We start from the raw sequence: 6,560 nt of genomic DNA on the forward strand, positions 1-6,560 counted from the left end.
TTTAGGACTAAAAACTTCCAACTGATTCCAACTTTTACCACTGGTAAAATTGTAAATGAATATTATCCAAAATCTCTCGCTAGCTTTTTTTGGCTAAATAATAGTTTAGTTTAATACCTTTATTACACAAAATATCAAAAAGCGGTGTGTGGTGCAAAAGGGCATCCCCGAACAGGCACGCAGGCCCACTGGATGGGGTCCCTTATACACACACCAAAATAAAAGAAATAAAATTACACAGTACATAATTATAAACACATTTTTAAAAAACACTATAAAATACATTAAAAATACAATATAATACTAAAATTGAGTTGCCAAGTATAGGGTAAAGACTGGTTCTATTTTGGGAAAATCACGTTCCTATCGGCAAGTTTGCATAAAAATTGGCAACCAGCATAGGCCCTATATTTCTTAATTTGGGTATGCTGAACTCGAATCTGTTGTCGCAGATAGGTAAAACCTAACTTTTTCTGAATCCTTGAGAGGAATACTTAAATATGGTTAACAACTTTTGGGAATATCTTAAAAGCCATGGGATTCAAAATACATTTAAAGCATTAATGATTTGAGCAAGGTGTGAAAGGTATGTGGGTGAGGGCTGAACAACCTTCCTTCAACCGGAGTGGATGGTCCGGGCAAATCTTTCGCAAGACTGGGAAAGAATCGTTTTTATCAGGAGTTACAGGTATCTTGTGTACTGGTAACTTCTCTTTCTTCACGTGTGAAGAAAGTGACCTTGTATACCGTACTGGAAGGTCACGTGCATCACAACATGTTGAGTTGCAACATCAATGTCTGGTTGACCAGATTTACATGAAATTGTAGCTTAATATACATAGACCCGATATTTTTGGAAAATCACATTCTTTAAAACTTATGTATTACATAAAATGTTATCCCTTTCAAGCATTCATGCAAAAAGATCATGTAAATGTTCCTTGTAAATGTGACTAATTCTTTATGGAATTACTGACATTTAATACGAGTACAGCGTAAAACTGGTACCCGTAAAATGGGGTAACTTTGGGTACTTTTCAGTGTTTTTAAACCACTGCTTCCAAACAAAACCAATTATATTTCTAATTAACTCTTTTTTATGACATTAGGGTTCCCTTCTAGACCTTGAAGTTGAAAAAGATTTTTAAATAATTTTGTAATGGTGCCCTAGGGGTTAAAAATAGCCTGACCAAAGTTACCCCACATTTGGGGCAACTTTGGTCTGGAGTATTACATTCCATGAAGAAAAAAAATATAAAAAATTGATCTTTGCTGTAAATGGCAAGTTTTTTTGTGACATTTGACCCCTTGCAAAATTAATCAAGCACACATCCTTGCTCACAAATATCGATTTTTATTTTATGTAAAAAATTGCTCATCTTTGGTCAAAAAGTTGGACATGAGTAACTAGTATTTCTTCCAAATATATTTCTTAACAAATTGACACCAAATATGACTAAAAACAATATTGCTGTACGAAAATATGACCATTTAAAAAAATATATATATGACCGACCAAAGTTACCCCTGCTGACCGAAGTTACCCCATTTTATGGTACTCTTCAGTGTTTTTATAAATGATAATCATCATGTAATAAATTGATATCAAATGAAAGATCCTATTTTTCTCATTAACATACTGAAATCAGGAGCTCCAAATCGGTGTATTTCTTAAGATATCAAAAAACTACTGAAGTAGTCGAAAACGTGGTATACCACAGTTGAGATTAAATCCAGTTTTTTTGACGATTTCTTCGGAAATATACCAATTTGGAACGCCTAATTTCAATATATGTTATAAATGAGAAAAATATGAGCTTTCACCTGATTTTCATAGGGTAAAGTCAGCTTACCTAACTTTAAGTTACAAAGGGTTCACAAAGGTTTAAGCAGATGCAAGTACCACGAGCTTGCACCAGCTACCTTCAAACAAAATGTACAACAGTAATTTGCCCTTAACTATAAAATACCACAATAGGGATTAGGGGTATACTCTGAATTGGTGTGATTACAAGGCACGGTGAAGTTGGCTCGAGATTAGAGATTCGACATTCGTTATTACGTTGAATATTACACTTTTAATGGTTTTTCTGTATCGATCAAGGGTACTGGCGTCATTTGAGACCGTTTTTGAACTTTCAAAAATTTTGGCCCAAAAGTTTCAAAATTTTTGAACTTCGTTATTTGGGCGAATGTCGACCTATGTATCGGTCAAATGTTCTAGAGTATTTTGACACCATTTTTGGACATTCAAAAATTTTAGCCAAAAATTTGAACTTCGTTATTTGGGTAAATTTCGACTTATTAGCCACTTTTATGTATCGCTCAAGTGTTCTAGAGTATTTTGACACCATTTTTGGACATTCAAATTTCTACCTAATAACCACTTTTATGTGAAATTTATGGGAAATCATGAATTTGTCTTATTTCTAATCTTGAATTTCTGTTTGCTGTTTTTAGGTCAAAATTCGGCCAAATAACGAAGATTCTTCAAAATTTTGTAATTTTTAGCCATTTTTTTTGCAAAAAAAGGTGTCAAAAGACTGTAGAAGACTTAAACTATACATAAGAGTTGTTTTTAGGTCGAAATTTGGCCAAATAACGAAGATTTTGGCCAATAAGATGTGTGTAAAAAAAAAATAAAAAAAATACAGAAGACCCTATTTTTTTTTATGTTACCCAATCAAACAATTGAATACATGAATCCAAAACCCACCCAAGTCCATGGGAAGTGATTTTGAGAAAAAACCCTGTGTATCATTTTAATTCCTTCAGTTAGATTTACCTGGTCAATATGGTAAGTTGTACGTGCAAATGGGTGGGTTAAACTGTATTTGGTATGACGATTAGCATTTCAGGGACTTCGTGGGGTTCATTTTAAATTCTGGACTTGGGTGGTTTTTGAATCATATACAAAGACAATAATGTTGGAATGATATTACCACTAGTAAGATAATACAAAATAAAGCACACAGTTATGTATAATGTTGATAATCATTCTGCCATGTAATATAAACCACACACTTTCCTTGATTAAACCCATTTTTTTTTCAAAAGTCACTCTCCAGCAATGAAGATGTTACAAGTGGACTTTTATACATACTGGATTTCAATCAATGTATTACAACAAGACTCAAATCATGGACTTGGGTTGATTCTTTCATACATGTACATGCTATTTTTCACATGCTCAATAGACACAGAGGATGAATTTGAGTTGTTCTTTCAAACATATGACAGGCCTATGTATAGCAACACTTTTCCATGCTTAACTCAATTTGGCGAAAGTATGGACTTAGGTGGCTTTTGTATTCATATATTCAATTTTTAGGCCTTATAAAGACTGCACAAAAAGTAATGCAGGCTGTTATAAAATGCCTATAGCTTAAAAACTAATATCTGTTTTTACAATGTTTCAACACTGATATAAAGGATGATTTATGCACATTTTGATACCCATTCGTCCAATATCAACAACACAGCAGTTTTTTTTAAAGAAAAATATCTGAATTTAAAAGTTGAAGCTATTTGTAATGCGTTTAAGTCTGTGCGAAGATAATGGAGCATTTTATGTGCCACAATGCTTGTGTAATAACCATTGATCGCGATTCGCTGTAAACTTTTTTAATTTGGATATTTTTCTTTAAAAGCACTACTGTGTTGTATTGAACAACGTTGGACAAATGAGGTTATTGAGGTATCAAAATGCGCATAAATTGTTCTTCTTTCTATGTCAAGATATTGTGAAAACAATAATTATAGTTCTGAAGCTATACCGGTAGGTGTGTTTATAACAGCTGCATTACTTTTTTGTGCAGTCTTTAGATAAAAGGCGCTCTTACTTCCATGATCATACCATACATGCTGGGCGTTACCTCCAGTTTGATTTCAGATCAAATAATAATGGACCGCTCACAAACACTTGTTAGGGGGGCCTGATGGCAAAAAAAAGGAGGGGCTGAAAAAGTTTGAGCCTCCTAAGGGGGGGGGGGGGCTGAAAATATGACCACAAATTTTTCTGGAAAAATTGAGTTTCTATAGGGTTGACCGATAATTTTCATGTCAAAATTTTCAAGGTCTGTAAAGGGGGGCCCGTAAAATTTTTGCGATAACATTTTTTTGCATCAGGCCCCCCTTACAAGTGTTTGTGAACCGTCCATAATGTCAGAAGTTTTCTCTTAAAAACAGTTTGTAAAATACAGTGGAAACTTGTTAATACAAGCTCTGATAATACAAAAATCCTGATAAGACAAACTAAATTTTGTGGCCCCAAGAGTTTCCACTGTAGCTATATTTTATGTTGAAATAAACTTTTAGTCCAGTATATAAAATTGTTCTCTCCTTTAGAGTTAAGTTGCATGACTTAACATTTTCTTGCTTAAAATTGATGCCTAACATGTTGAGACGTCAAAAATGACAGGTGCCCAGGAGGCACCCTTGAGCAATTAAAAAATGAGGTCAAAGGTTACACAGGGATCAAAACTCAAAATTACTGTTTGGGTAAAAGCAACATTCCTCATGTCCAAGGATTTAAAACAATACAGTTTGACCACCTAAGACCAATCAGTCTGGAGTTATTAGTGAAAATGTAAAATGTTGCAATTTGGGCTCAACATGTGTCACAATTGATCCGATATTGACATGATCTAAAAAATGTTTTGTTATAATAATTCAGAAAAAGAAAAGTTTGCCATATGTGCTACATTTCGTTGCATAGGTGACACGGGAAATAAGTCAACATCAATTGGACTCAACGGGCAGGAACTATTTTCAGGGGTGTCATAGCTTGTGAAATATCCAGAAAATAGTAAAAAAGGAAAAACAGTGTGAAATTGTGCAAAAATACCCTAAAACAGGCTGAAAATCAATAAAATTGCGTAAATGTTGGCCACAAAAAATCTGGAAAAATCACATCCTGTGTTTACTGTGTTACCATGGTAACGACACATTGTAGGTACTGCAACCTATTTAATTTTTGAATTATTAGACAAACATATTGATTGAATTTTCAGAAAAATTAGTAAACTTTTCTCTGTTTGACACCCATAAACTCCCAAATTTCGATTTTTGCCATCAAATCCAGACCAGAGGAATATATTGGAATATGTTTTAATCAAATCGAACAATTCGGAGTTTTAACCCCTGTGAAACCTCAGCTGTCAGTATTAACTGACTGGGATAGTTCCTGTATCAAATCAATCAGGTCTATTATTTAAATCTTCAACCATAACAAAAGAAAAGTATTTTCCTCAACTATTTTAAAGAGTCTTCCCAGAATTGTAACAATTTGTATGTTTTTCTTTATTCCCAAAATTCTGCCAATTTTTATTTTTTTAGGCAACAGGGAAGGTGCTATGGTTACCAAAATTAAGCTTAATACCTAAATTCTCTCACCATGATTTTTGGATGAAAGGTTTACTTTTTTCCAGCTTGTATTTTAGGGAATGTTAGAAACACTGTAGCTTAAAATAGAAACACTGAATTGGAAAAAGCTGGCGAGGGAATAGATATTCATCTTTAAAACCCCTGAAAGTTTGCCCTTACCTAAAAAACTAGCATTCCCTAGCCACTCACTAGGCATTCCATTGAATGGTAAAGAACCGGTAATGAATGCCTAAATGGTGAATGCTTCCAATACTATAACATTGAGTTAATAGGCGGTTGTTAGCACTCAACCGCCTGTTTGCTAGCCCTCAACCGCTTATAGCGGTTCATAAGTGGTTCATAAGCCCTCCTCAGAGGCGAAATATGTAAATGAGCTAAGCACTCGAAACACTAAGGAGGCATTCGAACCACCAAGGAGGCATTCAAACCGCCTAGCATTTAAACCACCTAGGAAGCATTCGAACCGCTTGGGAAGCATTCCAACCGCCTAGGAAGCATTCCAACCGCTAGGAAGCATTCCAACCGCTAGGAAGCATTCCAACCGCCTACAGGTTAGCACTCGAACCACTTATTTAGCCCTCAACCGCTACTAGTGGTTCGTAAGTGGTTCATAAGCCCTCCTCAGAGGCGAAATATGTAAATGAGCTAGGCCCTCGAACCACTTAGTGGCATTCCAACCGCCTATGAAGCACTCCAACCGCCAATGAAATTTCCAATCGCCTCAGAAGCATTCCAACCGCCTATAGGCATTCCAACCGCTTATAGGTATTCCAACCACTTACAGGTGAAGCACTTGAACCACTATATAATTATATAACTATATGCTGGCTAAGCAATTATACGAGAGTGACGAATAGGAATATATATAATATAATGCACTGCAGAAAATTGCACATGGTAAGCCCAGAATGTACTCCATTTTTTATCCATTGTGACAGACGCAGAGGCATTTTAGTTCAGTACATCGTCTGTCTTTGTCGAGTCTATGATATTTTTAGTGTAGACACTAGCGGAGATCAGCTTAGAATTCAGTATTGACATAAGTTGAGTGAACGCAAAGATGTAACATCTGGTGGCTAAATCACATCCGATGGATAAATCACTGCGTCTTTTGTCTATGGAAAAAAGTGAGTAAATTTGAGGCTTGGGCCTTCCAATTCAAATGCAAACTATGC

This window comes from Amphiura filiformis, chromosome 15 (genome assembly GCF_039555335.1).
Source record: "Amphiura filiformis chromosome 15, Afil_fr2py, whole genome shotgun sequence".
NCBI classification, from domain to species: Eukaryota; Metazoa; Echinodermata; class Ophiuroidea; order Amphilepidida; family Amphiuridae; genus Amphiura; species Amphiura filiformis.